This window comes from Papio anubis, chromosome 19, assembly GCF_008728515.1.
Source record: "Papio anubis isolate 15944 chromosome 19, Panubis1.0, whole genome shotgun sequence".
Taxonomy (NCBI): domain Eukaryota; kingdom Metazoa; phylum Chordata; class Mammalia; order Primates; family Cercopithecidae; genus Papio; species Papio anubis.
This window is the reverse complement of record NC_044994.1, coordinates 40416292-40437284: the sequence shown is the minus strand read 5'-3', so window position 1 is coordinate 40437284 and position 20993 is coordinate 40416292. Positions and strand designations below refer to the sequence as shown.

The 20993-nt window shown below is 42.7% G+C and overlaps 1 protein-coding gene across 1 annotated transcript in view; it reads left to right on the top strand.

Annotated features, from left to right (window-relative positions):
* ZBTB7C (zinc finger and BTB domain containing 7C) overlaps positions 1-20993 on the top strand; it is a 312925-nt gene that overhangs the window by 46275 nt on the left and 245657 nt on the right. The window lies entirely within an intron of this gene.

Here is a 20993-nt window from a genome sequence, read left to right as displayed (position 1 = left end):
CTTAGCCTGAGTCCTCTTGGGCTTGGGTCCTGGAAGGTCATTCGCTCTGGGGCTGCCAGGGAAGGGAGAGGCTTCTAGCGCCCAGCACCATTGGATCCCACCTTCCTCACATGACCCAGAGAAAACATTCTGGAAGGTGCACCTGACGAAGAGGCCACCAGAGACCGCTACCTCCACCTCCACAAAATCATGCTGAATAAGCTAGAAACATCATCTGTGTAAGCTACAGGGAACGGTGTTAGAGATATCTGGAGCCTCAGCTCTGAAATGTGGCCCCTGGGCCACAGCAGCATTACCTGGGGACTCGTCAGAATGCATATTCCCAGGCCCACCGTGGACCTACTGAAGACTCTGGGGCATGGCTGTTTAATAAGATGTTACTTGCAGGAGATGGTGATGTGTACAGAAATTGAGGCCTGGGCTTCTCCCCTGTGGAGGAGAAAGAGACAGGCATGTGTAGTCAGAGAGCTTCCTGAGTGGCACTGACTTTCATGCCCAGGCCTGGTGTGTGCCCTCTCATCTCCTATTTTTCAAGCAGAAGCAGGATGCCCCAAGCAGGAAAATACTCTCTCCAGTGTACTGTAGCCAGCTTGCAGTAGGCAGAAATCAGGGCTCATGGTTCCTAATTCCTATTCAGTTGCTGAAGTTGTATAAATGAAAAAGAGGAGGCCGAGTGGCAGGGCAGCAGATGCAGGGAAAGTACAGTTGAAATTTTGGGAAATAATAACTCACTTAGTTGACTCGTGGAACCAAGATAGCCTTCTCTCTCACAGCCTTGGGGCTGCGTGAGACCAGCTGGAATAACTGTCCTGCTGGTGCTGGGGGAGGGGTGAAGCCCTCTGCGTGGGGACAAGCAGTGACCAGGAAGGGAGGGGTGGGGGACAGGTCAACAGCAGGCATGCCCTGATGTGGGGACCTTACCGTGTGAGTGGAAGGCAGCTGAGTGCCAGGTCCATCTCAGCTGCTAGAGAGCCTGGCAAATCCTCATAAATGGTCTCACTCTGGGCTGCACCCAGCATTGCAGGAGTGGCAGGGACAGCTGGGAATTGCACTTCCTTCCCAGCACTGGCACCAGAGGAGCTGGCCTGGGGCACCTGTCAAGGGGATCAACATTTGGAGGCTTGTGTTATAATGGGAGCCAAGCTAGAAACAGAACAAAACTCACCTAGGAACAGGGCCTGGGAGTGGGGGTGGGGGTGTGCAGGATTAATTTAATTAAGCCCTGCTTTGGGGACCAGGCTAAATTTAGCAGCTGCTTCGGCTGCTGGTTCGACGCCTTTCCCACAACTCCCTCCCATCTGCCCATTGTGCCTTCCGCAGGTGATTAATTTCAAATTCCAGGCTGGCATGTGCACACACACCTGCTGATTGCCTAGTCCCCTCTTCAAGCCTCTGCTAATGTGCTCTCCAGGCTCCCAGGGGAAGGTGCATGCTGAACCACGCCAGCAGCTTGCTTGCCCTTCCCCAGGGAGGTAAACACTGCGTTCGTGCTAATGACTCCCATGGTGGTCATAGCAGGCCCAGGCCCAAGCTGCAGCACCTCATCCAAGAAACACGGCCACAGCGGGCCTGATCTCCAGCTTGTTTTCATTTCATTGTTCTAGGTGAAATTTAAACAAAAGGTTGAAAGGCCGGGCATGGTGGCTCATGCTGGTAATACCTGCACTTTGAGAGGCTGAGGCTGGAGGATTGCTTGAAGCCAGGAATTTGAGACCAACCTGGCCAATATAGCAAGATCATATCTTTATTTATAATTTTTTTTCTTAAAGATTGAAAGGTGTGCTAATGTTCTGGACTGAAGTGACTGAGACTACTAGACTTTAACCCTGAGCCTCATAGGGATGAGGGGAGAGGATTCTCTTACCCCCATTTTTGGTCCAATTCTTCACTCTTCTCCTTTGATGATTCATACTTGGTCTGTTCAATCTTTGGACTGCTTTTTTTCTAATTACCATCTCGCCTATTTGGGGGGCCATTTTGAAGTTTATTAGTATCTCCCCCAGATTTAAACTGTGTCAAAAAGAGAAGGGAATTGGGTGGGAGATGCTGCAAACAATACTAAATGCCAGATGATGATTTATGGGTGCCATGGTCTGAATGTTTGAATGTTTGTGTCCCCTCAAAATTCGTACGTTGAAACCCTAATTCCTAATGTGATGATATTTGGGGGTGGAGCCTTTGAGAGGTGAATAGAGTCAGATGAGGTCATTAGGGTAGGGTCCTCATGAATGTCCTTGTAAAAAAAGGAACGGACTGGAGACACCTCTTTGTGTGCCTGCAGTTAGGAAGGCCAAGTGAGGACATGAGCAGGAACAGAAATCAGCCAGCACCTTGATCCTGGGCTTCGCAGCCTTCAGAACTGGGAGCAATACATTTCTATTTTTGAAGCCACCCAGTCTATGGTATTTTTGTTATGGCAGCCCACACGGACTAAGACAGTGGTTTAGAGCACTCGTTTATCAAATGTTTATTGAGTATTTCCGGTGGGCTGGACATTGTGCCAATGCAGAAGCTGTAATGCTGAGTGAGACACAGTTCCTGTCTCAAGGAGCTGATCTTCTAAGGGAGTGAGAGACAAGCAAAGCTGACCATGGCAGGGACAGGGGTGTCAGGGTGTCACCATAGTGCATAGCCCCACCGAGTGAGGGCTCAGTGAATAGCAACAGCAGTAATAGTAGTAGATTTCAATGCTTTATGCTGAGAACTGGGCTCAATGGGTGAGAGCATGAAGGAGCTTTCTTTTTCTCACCTTGCTCTTTTCCACACCACTTCATGGACTCCTTTCCAGCTCCTGAATCAAATCTAGCTTTTCTTGTCACACCCAGGTATTGAGGAATGGCTTTGTTTTTAGGTATTGAAAGCCTAGCCCAGTTTAAAGCTTGATCTTCAGTCTTTCATCCAGCTTTCAGTTTCTGCCTCCTTCTCCACCCCAGGTCCCTGCTCAGGTTTGCTACCTGCAGCAGACGAGCATGGGGCATAGACGGCATCTCTTCTCTCTGCTTGCCCCGTCCTTCTCTCTTGCCAGCTGCTGCTTCTGGCCTCTCCAGGGACAGGCGCAGGAGCAGGGAGTTAGTGGTCCAGTGCTTTAGTGGTTCTGGGCACCTTGGAGGTCAGAGAGGCCATGAGTCCTAGTGAAAAGCTCTGGAGTCACACAGGCCTAAGCTCGAACCTCACTCTGTCCTTAGTAGTGGTAGGACTTTGGGCAAGTGGCTTAACCTCTTGGTTCCTCAGTTGTCCCCACTATAGAATGGAATGGAATGATTGCACTTGCTTTAATGAGAAATTATGGACATTCTTGATAATGTATGTACAGTGCCAAGATGTAAGTACTTAAGAGATGGTAGCAGTCTTTTTTTTTTTTTTTGAGATGGAGTCTCCCTCTGTCACTGAGGCTGGAGTGCAGTGGTGGGATCTCAGCTCACTGCAACCTCCGCCTCCTGGATTCAAGTGATTCTCCTGCCTCAGCCTCCCGAGTAGCTGGGATTACAGGCACCCACCACCATGCCCAGCTAATTTTTGTATTTACAGTAGAGATGGGGTTTCACCATGTTGGCCAGGCTGGCCTTGAACTCCTGACCTCAGGTGATCTGCCTGCCTCTGCCTCCCGAAGTGCTGGGATTACAGGCGTGAGCCACCACGCCCAGCCAATGCTAGCAATTTTTAAGAGGCTGAGTCCCCTATTGGAGTCTCTCCTAGCAGAGGTCTGGTGTGCTACATAGTATGAGTTAGCCCTGCCTCCGAACTCCAGAAAGCTTGGCCAATCCCCCTAACTGCTGTGTTTACTTCCCACACAACCCCTGCCACCACCACCATGGTGACAGCACTCCTTGGTCAAGAGCACTGGGAAATGACTGCAGTGACCATAATGGCTGTGGCTACGGATTGGTGCAATATTTTGATTAGTTACAGGTCTAGGAATATGAATGATTTTAAAGCACTTTCCAAATTGGCAGTGCCACATCAACACTAAGATGGTTTTCGTAACAACCGAGTCCAGGGCTGCCTGTCCCGGTGGTTACGCAGGCCTGGGCTCCCTGTGGGTTTCAAGAGCGTGGCTCTCAGATAGGTTTCTCCTTGGCTGCTTTGCTCCTTTGCTGCTGCCACCTTACCACCTTGAAGTTTCCCTTGGATTTTAATCCCCCAGGGGAGGAAACACCTTTATGGGAGTAGTTTTTGTTGCTGCTTCATTGAATCCAGGCCAGCTAGGTAGAGGAAGATCCGGCTGTCATTCCTTTTCTATCCCCAGAGGTGGTTCCCAGACGTCCCCCTTCACCACCACCCTCCCTGGAACCACAAACTCAAGATGAGAGGCCTGGGATGGGAAGTCCATTGCCATAAACATTTGGCTGCTTCATGGATAAAGGCTGCTGAGAAACTGCTCACAAGTGAGATGCTCTGCAGCCAGCCCTCTGCTTACAGTGGCGGTGCATTCTTACCAAGATGACAGTGCATTTGAAGGATGATGTCCCCAAAGCAGAAAGTTCTGTGGTGCCTAAGGTGGAGTTGGGGCTAGGTGATGATACCAGGCACCCAACTCTTTTCACTTTCCAAACTTTTAAATATGACTTCAGGAGCCTCTGATCTTACAGGGTCTAGAGAATGTTCTTTCCACAAATCCTAGTAAGAGATTACTACTTGATATATTGGCTTGGGGCCAGGAATTGACTTTCAGTCACTGTCTCCAGAGCACACAGCACCTAGGTGGAAGAGGAGGAGGGCACTCTTGGACTAGGAAGGTGGAAGGAGGGGTGGTTTTGCCTGGGGTGTCCTGGCTACAGCCACCTAAGCATAGTGGGAGGGTGTCTGGCCAGCCAAATTCCCCCAAAGTGAGATGGCGAGGCTTTGCCAGGAAGAGGATGCAGGCCCAGGGGACGGGCGCCTGTGGCACAGAGCTGACTAATGGTCCAGCTCCAACAATAGATCCTGTTGCCTGCCCAGGGAAGGGAGCAGAGTCTGTCCCCAACCCCCACACTCTTAATGACCCTCAAAAACACCACAGGGGAGCAGTTCTGCTCAGCTCCCCAGGATAATTAGGGTCTGCCCTGCAGCAAGCGAATCAAAGAGCAGGGCACGTCTGCCCCTGGCACTGCAGCTACCTGGCTGGAAAGCTGCAAACCTCTTCACCTTACAGAAACCATTGCCCACCCTCTCCCCTCACAGAGTCCTGCTACCCCTCAGGAGCTTGGGTAGCCCTGAAAGGGAGTCCTCCTAGTACGGCTGGGACTGGGACTGGGAAGGAGGTTGGACTGAGGGTGGGGCACTTTGGCTTTTGGACCTTGGAGCTAACAGCCCCAGCCAGAACCTACAGGCATGGCCTGGAGTAACAGGAGCCATCTGTGGTCCTGTGGGTGGTTTAAGTCTCCTTCCTTCCCTTTGTAAAAAATATTAGTAGCTATCATTTATTGAACATACACTAGGTGCTAAATGCTCTGCATGAATTATCTCTTTGAAAGTACACAAGAACCCTATAAAGAAGGTGCTAGCATAACTATTGTAATCTCCATTTTAACAAGTGTGGAAACTGAGCCTTAGCAAGATTAATCAGGAATAACAGTTACACATTTTACCAGGTGTCTCCCTTACCCTCTTATGAGATGACTATATGATTAGTCTCTTTTAATTCATTATGGTGGTGAATTACACTGGCAGATTTTCCAATGTTAAGCCATTTTCTTCCAATTCCTTAGAAAAATTCAACTTGATAATGATATATATTTTAAAAATATTTCTGTGTTTGATTTACCAATTATTTATCAGCCATTTTTGCATCTTTATTCATGAGTGAGATTGGCCTGTAATTTTCCTTCTTGAGACTTCACTGGCCTGAAGTCTTTATTCACCTTACAAAATGGGTTACCAAATAGTCTTTCATTTCTTATGCTCTAGGAAGATTATATATCAGATGAAATGGTTTACTCATTGCATGTGTGATAAAACTTTCCTGTGAAACCATTTGGGACTCTTGTTTTCACTGTGGAATGATTTTTAAATTACCGATTCAATGTATTTAATGATTGGAAGACTCTTCAGATTTTCTATTTGTCTTAGAGTTCACTTTTACATATTATATTCTTCCAGGAATTTGTCCATTTTATTTAAGTTTTCTAACAAATTGGCATAAAGTTAATAGAGCATATAAAAATATTTTGGCATGAAGTTTGATAGAAATTATTTTCATTATCATTCAGTACTAAGTATTTTTAAACATCTATTATGATTTTTGTCTCTGGTGTTTTTAATTTTACAAGTATAACTTGTTTCTCTTTGTTTTCTTAGTTACCATTTGATACTGATTTCAAATTTAATTACGCTAAGATCAGAGAACATGGACTGTTTTACTCTTTGAAGTTATCTGAAACTGTTCTCTATCTTCTGGTCAGTTTTTTTTTTTTTTTTTCCTGCAACCTCTGCCTTCCGAGCTCAAGGAATCTCCTACCTCAGCCTCCTAAGTAGTTGGGACTACAGGTGTGCACCACCATGCCCGGCTAATTTTGTATTTTTTGTCGAGAGAGGGGTTTGCCATGTTGCCCAGGCTGGTCTCAAGCTCCTGAGCTCAAGTGATCCACCTGCCTTAGACTCCCAAAGTACTGGGATTACAGGCACGAGTCACCGTGCCTGGCCTCTTCTGGTCAGTTTTAAAACTTGTTCTATCTGTTCTCTAATTTGAGGTGCAAGGCTGGTATTAAACACACTAATTATTCAGAGCTCAAAGTTTAAAACATATATCCTTGCTTATTGTATCTGTTTGACAAGAGTTTCTAAATTTTCCACCCTAATACTGTGTTGGCCCATTGCTCTTTGTATTTTTATCAACTTTTTCTTAACATATTTTGAGGCTATTTTATTATGAATGTATTTAGAATTATTACTGTATTTTCCTGGTGAGTTAAGTATTTCGTCATTAAGTAGTAATCTGTCCATATTTTAGAAATACTTTCAATAATATCCTTATGAGTGGCCTGTCTCTCACTTTCAATTGAACTGATGATGTTTTCTTTTACTCTCATTCTTAAAAGATGATTTTTCGAGTTGTCAATTATTTCTATACTTTCAAAATATTTTCTGTCTTTATTACATTGTTTTACTTCTAGTTACTATGATGATTCCAGCTGACAAAGAACATACACACACACACACACACACACACACACACACACCCCTTCTCTGACAAAGATGACTAGGATAACAACAATTACACCCTGATAAAATGGTATTTTGAGGCTGGACTTCAAACCAAGAGAAGGATATTGTCAGTTGCCTGAAAAGAAGAGGGACTAAAAGTCTGAGCATAGTGGGAGCTTAGGCCAAAGGTCTCACATGTATGGAGACCTGAAAACATGAATGTAGGCTGAGGTTCTAAACCCCTCAAGAGGAAGGGAGCTCATGTATGGGTTTCCTGTGTTTGGGAAGCCAATGGAATTATTCTAGGAGTCATGAAGGGCACTTTCTTGCATAAAATGAGAACCATAGACACCCTAGTTATCAGCCCAGGGAATTCACAAGGAAGCGCCATCTTCCAAGGACCAGGAGCAACAAACAAACAAAAACAAAAATAAAAAAATTGCCCATGAGAAAATGGAACCCCAAGCTGATGTCATAACCAAAACAGATAAAACTCTCCATTAAAGACTGAAACTTTTGTTGAAAAAAAATGTTTTAGGGCACAAGATCCAGGTATATGCCATTTGTAAGAATCACATACATAATTTAATTATAGACAGAAAAAGATGAAAGCTAGCTTGGCGTGATGGCTCATGCCTGTAATCCCAGCACTTTGAGAGGATGAGGAAGGAATATTGCTTGAGCCCAAGAGCTCAAGACTAGCCTGAGCAACATAGGGAGACCTCATCTCTACAAAAAAAATTACTAAATAAAATAAAGAAGAAAAAGATGAAAGCCAAGAGTTGGAAGAGAATATACTATACAGATACCAAAACAAAGCTGGTCTTGCAATACTAATTAACAATGTAGAATGTAAGGAGGAAAGTATAAATAAACAGGATCATTGCTCAGTGATAAAAGGTGCAGTGTGCTAGGACATATAATAATCATGAATCTTTATGTGCCTAACAACATAGCTTCAAAATAAGGGAAACAGAAATGGAAAGAATTGAAAGGCACAAAAGACAAATCCACAATTACTGTAAGAGATTTTAAACATACCTTTTGTAAACAGACAGGTCAAGGAGATACAAACTAGTAAGACTATAAAAGGTTCAAACAAGACAAGTAACAAGCATGAGCCAATGGATCTATATATTACCCTGCACCCTGCAAATGGAAACTACACCTTCTTCTGTGGCATACTTTTATAGAAACTAACCATGAACAAGACCATTAAGGAAATCTCAGCAAGTATCAAAGAAACAACATCATGCAGCCCACATTATCTACCATCATGCAACCAGAATTCAATGATAAAAAGAACTTCCTCTGCCTGTATCCATTAGTCCAGTCTTATAAGATAAAGGCAGTCTTATCCATGCTGGACTAGAGCAAGGCTCAGGAGAGGGTGAGAGAACTATAAAACAGAAGGAGACTGGGGATGATGTTTCTGATGTTTTTTTCTTCTCTCTTTTTTTTTTTTTTGAGACTGAGTCTCATTCTGTCTCCTAGGCTGGAGTGCAATGGTAAGATCTTGGCTCACTGCAACCTCTGCCTCCTGGGTTCAAGCAATTCTTGTGCCTCAGCCTCCCGAATAGGTGGGATTACAGGCATGTAACACCATATCCAGCTTTTTGTATTTTAAGTAGAGACACGGTTCTGCTGTGTTGGCCAGGTTGGTCTCGAACTCCTGTCCTCAAGTGATCCACCCACCTCAGCCTCCCAAAGTGCTGGGATTACAGGTATGAGCCACTACGCCCAACCGGATGATGTTTCTTAACAGAACTTGAGTGCATGTTATGTGCCCCTCCCTCTGTCCCTTCCTTTCCCTCTCTTTCTCAACAGGGTCTCACTCTGTTACTCAGGCTGGAGTACAGTGGCATGCTCATGACTCACTGAAGCCTTGACCTCCTGGGCTCAAGTGATCCTTCCATCTCGGCCTCCCAAGTAGCTGGGATTACAGGCATGCACTACCGTTAGGCTAATTTTTATTTTTGTAGAGACAAGATCTATATTGCCCAAGCTGGTCTCAAACTCAGCAGTCCTCCTGCTTGGCCTCCCAAAGTGCTGGGATTACAGGCATGAGCCGCTGCGCCTAGTCCCCTTTTGTTCTTCCCTTTTTTTTTTTTTTTCTGAGACAGAGTCTCTCTTTGTTGCCCAGGCTAGAGTGCAGTGGTGCAATCTTGGCTCATTGCAACCTCTGCCTCCCAGGTTCAAGTGATTCTCATGTCTCAGCCTCCTGAGTACCTGGGACTACAGGCGTGTACCACTGTGCCTGGCTAATTTCTGTATTTTTAGTAGAGATGGGGTTTTGTCATGTTGCCCAGGCTGGTCTCGAACTCCTGACCTCAGGTAATCTGCCCGCCTTTGCCTCCCAAAGTTCTGGGATTACAAGCGTGAGCCACTGTGCCTGGCCCCCTTTTGTTCTTGGCATGAGTGATAACATGATCGTGATATTTATACATCTTCAGAGCATGCTCAGCTGAGTCTCCTTTGCAGCTGACTATATCAGAGTGAGGTAGGCAGGAGAAGTCTTATACTTATTTTACAGATGAAGGAACTGATGAATAGAGGAGCTCACCTGCCAAGGTGCTGAAAAAGTTTCACCGGTAGAACTGAGACTCAAATTCATGTATTTTGACCTCTCATTGGTTGCTTGTCCTATTGCATCAACAGTGGGAATAATTAACACTCAACTTCACGTCTGTCTAAATTATGGTTCTGAGAGGAGGCCCTAAGCCATGTCTATTACCACCCTCACTGCCTGGCAATGGAAGATTTTAGTACATGTTTGTTGAATGAATGCCAAGTTAAGTTTTTAATTTCTGCTTGGGTGTTTGCATTTATTTATTTCTTAATAACTCTTTTCTCATAGTAAAAGTGATGCCTGTTCATTGCAGGGAATTTTGAAAAAAACAAAGTAGAAAGAAGAAATTTAAATTTCACATAATCCTCTCATTAAACATTTTATAAAATGCATATAGTGGCTGCACATGTGCTCAATATTTAGGCTATTTCCAAATTTTCCCTGTTATAAATAATTCTGTGACAAGTACCACTGCACCCTCATTATTTCCTGAAGATAAATTTCTGGAACTGGAATTACTAGGTCAAAGAATATGAAATTTTTTAAGGTTTTGATAAATATTGCCAAATTCCCTTTCTTAAAGCTTTACTGATTTGCATTTCCCAATGTAAGAAAGTATTAATTTCTCTGCACCCTCATCAATTTTTTCCCTTTTCCCTTTTTAAACGTTTTATTGAAATATTAGCTACATAGAAAATATACACATCATAGGCGTATGGCTCAATGAATTTTCACACATTGAATATACTCATGAGCCTAGCATCTAGATCATGACATAGAAGATTCTCAGCACCCCATAAGCCACCCTCAGGCCCCATTTCAGGCATTGGCACGTTCCCAAGTCCTGACTTTTAACATCATAGCTCAATCTTGCCTGTGTTTGAACTTTATTGACTTTACATAAATCACATAGTATTATCCTTCAATGTCTGCCTTATTTTACTCAACTTTAGGTCTGGGAATTCTTTCATCTTGCTATGTGTAGTTGTAGTTTGTACATTCTCATATTTGTATTGCATTTTATTGTGTGACTATACCACAATGTCTACATCTTTTTGTAGGTGGGCATGTAGATAATTTCTAGGTTGGGACTATTAAAACCAATGCTGCCTCCTGGTAAATTATTGTAAACATTTGTGTTAGCTATATATACGTACAACTGAAATTGCCAGGTCATAACACTCAATATTTTTAATTAAAAAAAAATTACAGCCGGGTGCGATGGCTCACGCCTGTAATCTCAGCACTTTGGGAGGCTGAGGTGGGTAGATCACCTGAGGTCAGGAGTTCGAGACCAGCCTGGCCAACATGGCAAAACCCCGTCTCTATTAAAAATACAAAAATTAGCTGAGTGTGGTGGTGGGCACCTGTAGTTCCAGCTACTCAGGAGGCTGAGCCAGGAGAATGGCTTGAACCGGAAGGTGGAGGTTGCAGTGAGTGACGATCATGCCACTGCACTCCAGCCTGGGTGACAGAGCAAGACTTTGTCTCAAAAAAAAAAAAAAAAAAAAAAAAGGACAAGCTGGTGCTTAAATCACGGAATAAATAGCTAATGAGGATTTTGGACTAGTTGGCTACTGAGTGTTAGTTGGGACCTGAGGCCTTTTCCTAGATTTCTCAAGTCATGCCTTGTTGGGGACTCTGGCTACGTAGGTGTGTAACCATGAGAGTATATAGACTCTTGTGTCTAGGATTTATGTGTAGAAATGGAGACATTCTCAAATATATATGTAAATGTGGTCAGAGTTGGGGGTGGGGCTAGTCACAGGCTTGTGCAGATGACTGTGAGCAGGGATTAGGGGGTTCCTCTGTGGGCACCTTTTGTTCTGGGTGTGTTGATATGGGTTGGGGCAGATTGTGTAGGGCTTGAGAAGCCAGGCCAGGATGTTGGGGAGTTTATTCTGTTAGTGGTGGATTGTCATTGAAGGCTTTTTTGCAGGTTAGTGCCTTGGGGAAGCAAGTTTTTAGAAACACCAATGGGAATGTAGCCCAAATCCAAATCCAACAAATGCTGGATGCAGTGGCCCTGACATAGGAACTTGGAAGTTGAGGGAGGGGCCGAGGAGTGCCCTCAGTTATGGGTGAAGCCTCAGGAGTCGGTGAAACCCTCATGCCGCAGTGTGCTGCCACTTTCTGCAGCCTCCATGGTGCCTTTCCTGCCCACCCCTCCTTCTGTGACAAACTGGCTCCACACAGCGCTCTCCAATACATGCTCCTTGGCTGTGCTTCTGCCTACAGCACTGACCACACCATATTCTAGTTGTGGAGTGAGTTCCTTGGGGCAAGAACCACATGTGTCTTATTTACCATCCTGTCTCCAGCACCTAGCACAGTGCCTGGCACATAGTAGATGCTCAATAAAAATTTGTGGAATGATGAATATTATTTTGCATCATACCTATTTCCTCTCCCTGCCAACCCCGTTTGAATGACTCGCATCTGCTCATCTTGGCTCTTACCCACTGCCTTGTGATTCCTTCATCCCCTTTCTTCAAGGCTCTTAAATCCTGCATACAGGTGAAGATGTCAAGGCAAACTCAGTGCAGAGGCAGGTTCAGTGCTTCCCCTGCTCTCTGCTTCTGTGAATGTGGGGCTGATGTGTAGCCTGGACAGCCCGGGGCTCAAGAAGCCTGCTTTGGGCAGCTCCCACAAGTGAGGCTTCAGTGGGGAAGCTGCCTGAGGCTCAAGACTGGAGGTGCCTTCATTTTAGTATCAGCCAAGTGCAGGCCATTTTGGGGAGGTTGTCCCTTGTCTGACTCCTACCCTGCAAAAGGCAGGCAGTGCTAATATCAGAAGACGGAACCACCACACCAGGCCCCGTGCAGTCCTTTGTGTTCATTTTGTTTGGGTGGTTATTTCCCCACTGGAGTTTGGACATGATTCATAGTAATAAAGGCTACCACATCTTGCTGGATCTACCTGAAGCCAAATGTGAGGGGACGCCAGCCCTGCCTGAAGCTTTGTGTGGAATAAGCCTGTCCTCTTTTGCCTCCCCCTTTTTTTTTTTTGCCAGGTTGACCATGAAATGACTGCAGGGAGACAGGGAGCCTGGAGCATCCAGGCAGGTAGATCTGCCAGGCTGTCACTTCAGACTGGAGAGAGACCAAGGCCTGTAAGTACTGGATGTACTGGATTTCCTTCCAGGGCATTCTGTTTTAACAGTGGAGCAGGAGCAGCTTTCTCATGGAACAGTCAGGGGTCTGTGTTCTGAGGAGCGGGGGTGCCGGGGGGACCATCTCCATGGTGCTGCCCTCTGGTTCCTGGGGTGGGCTGGTTCCATGGACTTTTTCCTTCTAAGTGTGTGTGACACAGGTGTGACAGTGTGCCCAGCATACCAATTCCCCTGCCAGGCATGTTTAAGGGCTTTGTCAGTCTCAAATCAATTTTCACTGTCTCCAGCAAGATTCTCCAATTGATGAATTAAAAAATAACAAGAAAGCAAAACAACACAGAAAAATCCAAAAACAAAATCAAAACACAAACCCATTGCAACCCCTGAGGGGACAGCCTGTGAGAAGCTGGTTGACAGCAGAGAGCAGGCAGGCAGTGTTTCAGTTGTTTATTGCCACATAGCAAACCAGCCCTAAATATAGTGGCTTAAAGCAACTATTTGCTCATGATCATATGGGTCAGAATTTGGGGAGGATGGTTGGGCATGGTGGCTCACACCTGTAATCCCAGCACTTTGGGAGGCTGAGGCAGGCAGATCATGAGGTCAGGAGTTTGAGACCAGCCTGGCCAACATGGTGAAACCCTGTCTCTACTAAAAATACAAAAATTAGCTGGGCATGGTGGTGGGTGCCTGTAATCCCAGCTACTCAGGAGGCTGGAGAATCATTTGAACCCGGGAGGCAGAGGTTGCAGTGAGCCAAGATCGCACCATTGCATTCCAGCCTGGGTGACAGGGCAAGACTCTGTCTCAAAAAAAAAAAAAAAAAAAGAATTTGGGGAGGATTCTGTGGAGACAGCGTTTCTCTCTTCCACTTGGGTTACTCAACTGAGGATAGAGGATCCAAGATGGCGCCACTCCTATGTCTGGGACCTTGGAGCTGCTCTTGGCTGGGAACCTCAGTCCTTCTGAACATGGCCTAGTCCTCTCTCCGTGGCCTCTCATTCTCTGGGGCCTCTTTCTCCTGCGGCTTCTCTCTGTAGCAGAACAACCTGATTTCTTTGCATGTGGCAGGAACCTGCCTCTGCAAAGTAGAAGCTGCAAGATCATGTCAAGCCCAGAAGGTCCCTGGTGCCACATTCTATTGGTCAGAACAAACCTCATGGCCAGTCCAGATTCAGGAGGAGGGAAACACAGCCCACCTCTTGATAGGTGATTGTTGTGGCCGTCTTTGGAAATAGTCTATCACAGGAAATAATGCATCACCTCCACTGCTGATTTTCCTCTCACCATTGTCACCTCTAAGCCTGTCCTTCTTTACCTTACCCTACTCCCACTGCAAACCCTCCCCCTTGCATCATGAAAGAGAGGGGCTGTTACCTGGCACAAAGGAAGGAGGTCAATTAAAAAAAAAAAAAAAAAAAAGCTCATGTGGTATTTTTGTGGCTATAGATGATGAATCCTAGAACTCTATTGTTCCTTATAAACCTGCTATGTTTGTCTACAAATTTAACACTTGAGAGAATGCTTTGTGATTTCTGTTGCGGGAGCCTCCAGCCTGACTGTGAAGCTGGCTGAACCCAAGTGCCTGTTTCCCACATTTTGGTGTGTCCTCACCAGCCGGGGTTGCCCTTCATGATGCAGCCATAAAATGTGCACCTCACACATGGTTAAGCAGCTTATTAGTTGTTCTAGCCTTCCTTAGAATAGACGTGAAGTTTAAATTGTCAAACTCTAAGTGAAATAGCTGTTTATTTTGCACTTTTATTTGGGACAGAAAATCTTGGAGTAAGCTTAGGAACACACCTGCAGCCCAGTTACAGCTATTTACAGAGCTGGAAAACAAGAAAATGAGAACAGGAATGAAGAGGGTTGTTTTTCATGAGGTACAGGAAGAAATTTTACAATAGGAGATCCTGGAGGCCACCTCAGGTTGTAAATAAAATCTGAGGCCTTTTTACTGTCTCAAAAATCTTTTACCCCATCGCGGTTGCTGCTGTCTTTGTCATCTGCCCTGTCCTCCTCCAGCTCCTCAAATCCCATCAGCCTTTCTCCCCTCCTCCCTCTGTATCCTGAGTCCATTTCCAGGATCCCATGCCTCTGATGTTTCCAAAAGCAAATTTCCAAAATCAAATTTGCCTTTGGGAAGAAAACAAGTCTGTAGTTGATTGGTTCCTGTTGCTTAATGCCCTCACTGTAATGCTGGCTTAGCAGATGATTGGAGTTTAAAGAGCTTCTGTTTTTCATTGGTTTTAAATGGGATATCATTAAGAGCTGAGAGAAGAAAGATGAGGCTCACCAAGGTGTACTTCAGAACTGCTCTGTGCCGTTTACCTTCTTCCTGGAAGCTGATGTGAAGCAGCGGTTTCAGGTCCCTTAATGCTACACAAATACAAGTGCAGGGAAAAGTATCAAATGCACATTGTTTCTCTTTGCATACTTAAATTAGTGTGGATTGAGGGTCAGGAGACCTGAGTATGGTAATCCAGCTCCGCCAAAAGTGAACCCTGTGATTTAGGGCAAGTCGCTCTCTGGGCTGTGGCATCTGCATCTCTCAGTTGGGGATTTGGACTCAATTCAGTCTATCAGACTCTCGGCCGGGCACTGTACTGGGCACTGGGATTAAAGACTGAGCTAGGCTGTGTCCTGCCCACAAGGAACTCAGTGTAACAAATGATCTCTGAGGTTCTGTGATAATTGAAATTCCCTGACACATGCATGTCCCAATCCTAGGCATAGGAACGCAGCAGCACTGGCTCCTGCAGAGGGAAAAACCACTTCGATGATAGTCTGCTGCCTTCTAGTAAACCATAGGTAGACGAAGAATCTGGGGCCAGTCATTAGCAGGCATATATGTTTTCTTAAGGTTTATTTAGGCAAGCAATCTGCCAGTTCAGCTAAGCTGAGTTTGGTATCTATTAAGTAATTCATCAATTAATTTTCCATTGCTAATGATCAGACCTTTCTTTTAATTAAGTTGTTGTTTTGCTCACTTGTGACTCTTTTCCAGTAATAAGTACTACATATAATTAGCAAAAATAACTTTGGCTTCAAGTTGGAGATGACAAGGCCCCCAGAGTAAGTTTCTATGAAAGGAAAGGCCAGTGATTAGCAGCTTGTGATATAGCGGGAGGGAGGAGTATCGAGGACACCTCAGCCAGGCCAAGAGCAGGTGCGCATTGACTTAGCAGACACCCCTAACATGAAAGCCAAGGCCCTGGCCTGCAGATCAGCCTCCTGCCCTTTGCCTTTTTGTCAAAGGTTCAATGATTGTGGGAGAGGGATGGTGGCCTGGACCATACGCTGATAGGAGAATGGAGACGGGTGATGGAACTGAGATGTATTTTACAGCCAGACTCAGCAGAATTTAGTTCTAACAGAACAGAGTGGATGGAGGCTGGAGGGGAAGGGGATGAGTCAGGTGTGACTCCCACATGTTTCTGGATTGAGCTCCTGTGTGGATCAACGCAGCATTTCTGAAAGTAGGGGAGACTGGGAGGAGCGACTTTGGGAGAAATACAAACAGCTTAGCTTTGGCAGTGCTGAGTTTGAGACACCTGCTGAGTCATCCTGGTAGAGATGGCGGAAACCAGCAGCTGAGCGCCACTTTTCTAAGACAGGTTAGGGTGGACATAGTGCTTTTGTGAACTTTTGACCCTAACTTGCTGTCATAATACTATCCCTATTAAAACAAAACAAAATAAAAACAAGATTTAAGTTCAAAACATCTGACTTAACAAATAAACCATGCAGCACAACTGTTTGGAAGATGGGAAGCAACTATATACGTTTATACTGAAGACCTACCTGGTACTGAGAGGCAGTCTGGAGTAGCAGAAAATGCATGAGATTAAGAGTCCTAAAAGACTAGTGCTTGGCCCAATTTCATCACTAATAATCTTGTGTAACTAGAGGAAAAAGCATCTGATACTTTGCTTACCTCCTTTACACATGTATCATGAAAAAGATGGGTAGAGTGTTATGGAAATTATACATGCTATGAAGTTTACAAAAATTATTTTATTCTCATTGCAATGTGAGTTTCTCAGTGGGAAAGCAGTAAGAAAGGGGTAGGTTCTTTCCCTTGTGATAGTTTCCATGTTCCCTTTTGTTAGCAAAATAACACCTGCTTATTGTTTTTTTAAAAAAGGAAAATATGGAAAAAATTAAAAATCACTCATTTTCACTACTCTGAGAAAACCACTTAATATTTTGGCATATCTCTTGTGGGCAATATTTTTGTGGAAGTTTAAAAATTAGAGATTCTTTCAAACATGTAGAAGTGTACAGAGAAATTATGTATGTAACTATTATCCATATACCATGAGTCATAATTAATCAATCTTAATATTTCTGCCTTATTTTATTCTTATCCTTTCCTTTTTTAGAATTGAAAGTAGACACCATTGACTCTTCCTCCACCCTTCCTCTTCCCTTTCAATTATCTTCCCTTTCTTCTAAAATATAATAACTACTATGTAGTTTTTACTAATCTGAATGTAAAATTATATTTCATTGTTGTTTTAAACTTCATTGAGGTAACTAATTTTTTTTCATTTTTGTATACATTTATTAATCTACTGTTTCCCTACTGATTTATAATGCCAAGTTTTCCATATACCAAGTTTATGTTTATCTAGGAGTTTCTCTCTCGGATTGCTATTTTTTTTTTTTTTTTGCTTAATTATCTGTCTCTATGATAATAACATATAAGTCTTACTGAGTTTTCTAATAAATCTTGATCTATAATAGAGCAAGTCTCTCCAGCATTTTTTTTTTCAGAATGATCTTAGCAATTCTTGGCCCTTTATACTTCCATATGAGCTTTATGATCAGTGTCAAGTACTTGACAAAAAACCTTGATGGAAATTTTTTAAAATTGAGATACAATTTACATACCATAAATTTCACACTTTTAAAGTGTACAATTCAGTGATTTTTTAATATATTCACACAGTTCTGCAACCATTAATACTAGTTCCAGAACATTTTCGTCGTCTCCAAAAGAAAACCTACACCCATTAACAGTCAGTTCCCATTCCCTGTGCTTCCCAGCCCCTGGAAACCATTAATCTGCTTTTGTTTCCATGGATTTGTCTGTCCTCTATGTTTCATATAAATAGAATCATACAATATGTAGCCTTTTGTGTCCGGCTTATTTCACTTAGCATAATGTTTTCAAGATTCATCCATGTCCTAGCATAAATTAGTACCTCATTCATTTTTTATGGCTAAATGACATTCCATTGTTTGGATATACCGTATTTTGTTTATCTATCTGTTGATGGACATTTGGATGTTTCCACTTTTTGATTATTATCAAGAATGCTGCTATGAACATGTGTGTGCAAGTTTTTGTGAGGGCAGATGTTCTCATTCTCTTGGGTCTATACCTAGGAGTGAAATTGCTAAGTCTTTTGGAAAATGTACGTTTAAACTTCGAGAAACTCTTGATTCTTTCCCAAAGTGACTGCACCATTTTGCATTCTAGTAAATGTGAAGTGATAACCTGCATGCATTTTTATTGAAACTGAATTGGCTTCCAGATTGGTTTTGGGAGATTAGCCCCTCAGTATTGAGTCTTCTCTCCATCTGGAATACGTCTTTCCCCTTGATCAGATCTTTTATTCTCTTCCTGTCATCTTGCTGGATTCCTTTATTATTTTAGCTTTAGGTGTGTTCTCGGGTTCTAAAGAAGCAGATAAATAGAACCAACAGAATATACATACATATATGGAAAGAGATTTGTTATGAGGGATTGCTTTATGTTATTATGGAGGCTAAGAATCCCATACTCTGTCATCTGCAAACTGGAGGCCCAGGAAAGCTAGTGGTGTAGTCCCAGTTCAAGCTTGAAGGCCGGAGAACCAGGGGAGCGAAGGGTGTAAGTCTCAGAGGCCAAAGGCCAAAGAACCAGGAGCTCCAGTTGTAAGTCTCAGAGGCCAAAGGCCAAAGAACCAGGAGCTCCAGTGTCTAAGAACAGGAGAAGATGTATGTCCTAACTCAAGCAGAGAACAAATTCACCCTTCCTGCACCCTTTTGTCCTACTTTGGCCATCAAAGCATTGGATAATGCCTACCCACATTAGTGAGAGTGATCTTCTTTACTCAGTCTACTGATTCAAATGCTAATCTCTTCTGGAAGCATCCTTACAGACACCCTCAACACACCCAGAAGTAATATTTTACCAGCTATCTGGGCATCACTGAGCCCAGTCAAGTTGACACATAATAAAATTAACCGTCACAAGGTGCATCATGAACAATGATATCATTTGCAACTAATGAGAATGTTGTTTCTTTCTTTCCAATTATTACACTTTGTTTATATTTTTATATTGTCTTATTGCATTGGATAGGACTTTGAATTCAGTCATGAATAGTTTAGGTGATAGTGACATAATTTAGGGTCCTGTATTGAATGAAAATACATCTAAATTTTCATTATTACATTTGATGTTTGTCATTAGTTTTTAATAAATATCTTCATCAAATTAAAGTTATTTTCTATTCATAATTTACCAAGTTATCGTGACTGAGTATGGAATTTTGTCAAATGCTTTTTCTTCAGCATTTACTAAGCTGATCATATTTATTTGTTCTTAATCTGATAATGTGACACATTATATTAATACATTTTCTGATGAAGAACGTTTCATATTTTTAGTATAAATGGAAAATTGTAGTTGATAAATTGTATCAAATATGTATTTGATACATATTTTAAAGAAATATATTTTGTATTATAATATAAATATAATTCTATAATATATTCAACAGAAATATATAATATAAATATTACATACTATATATAAAATAATATTTATATAATATAAATAAATATTTGATATATGCATCATACACACTATTGATATATGTATCAAATAAATATGTATTTTATATATGTATAAGTGACAAATTGTAGTTGATCATGATGTAATTTTGATGCATTGCTAAATTTCATTTGAGACTTTTAAAAATAGGATTTTTGCCTCTATTGTCATAAGTGAGCCTAGTCAACAACTTTCTTTAATTGTACTCTCTGTTTGACATTATTAAGGTTATACTAATCTCATGAAATTATTTTTCCACTTTTCCTTCTTATTCTATTCTCTGAAACAGTTTGCTTTGGGTAGAGATTAACCACTCCATAAAGTTTTGGCAAAACTTGCATATGAAGCCTTCTTGGTCTAGTGCCTTTGAGGAGGGAGGTACAGATTTTTATCGGCTTGGTTTTGTTTGTGGTTACTAATGTATGCAGGTTTTTAATTTCTTCTTGAGAAAGTTAGGATCATTTATACATATATATGTGGTTTTAAAGAAAATTGTGTTTTTCTGTCTTGGTTCATAGTTTCTTTTTTGATTTAAGAAGTATCTACTGTTTTGTCATGAAATTCCCATTTAAATCCTATTGCTATTTTTTTGGGGGGGGTCCCATATTACTTTTCCTTTTGTGCTATCTTGCTACAGATTTGTGTTCTAAAGAACTAGGTTTAGGGCCGGGCGTGCCTGTAATCACAGCACTTTGAGAGGCTAAGGTGGGCGGATCACAAGGTCAAGAGATCAAGACCATCCTGGCCGACATGCTGAAACCCCACCTCTACTAAAAATACAAAAATTGGTGTGGTCCTTTAGTCCCAGCTACTTGGGAGGCTGAGGCAGGAGAATCGCTTGAACCGGGGAGGCAGAGGTTGCAGTGAGCTAAGATTGCGCCATTGTACTCCAGCCTTGCGACAGAGTGAGACTCCATCTCAAAGAAAAAAAAGAAAGAAAAAGACTAGATTTAGGTTTTGGTAATTAGTTTCATCTTTCATTGATGTATACTTCATATTTAGTATCTTATCTCTTCTACTTTCTTTGTGTTTATTGTTGTTTTACTAACTCCTTGAGGTGAACATTAAACTGATTTATATTTATTCCTTCTCTCTCCCTTGTCTGACACTAATAGTGTTACATCAGTTATCTTGTCATTATTATTTGTCTGGAATGTCTTTTTCCATTACTTTGTTTTCAACCTCTTTAGATTATTCTGTTTTTTATGTTTTTATTATTATGTTTTTTATGTCTTTGTAACAACACTTAGCTGGCTTTTCTTCCCTTTTATTTAATCTGAGAATTTGTCATTTAATAGGTTATTTTAATCCTGTTCTGGACCAAGCTAATGAACCTCCAGTGTGGACTAGAGACCTCTAAG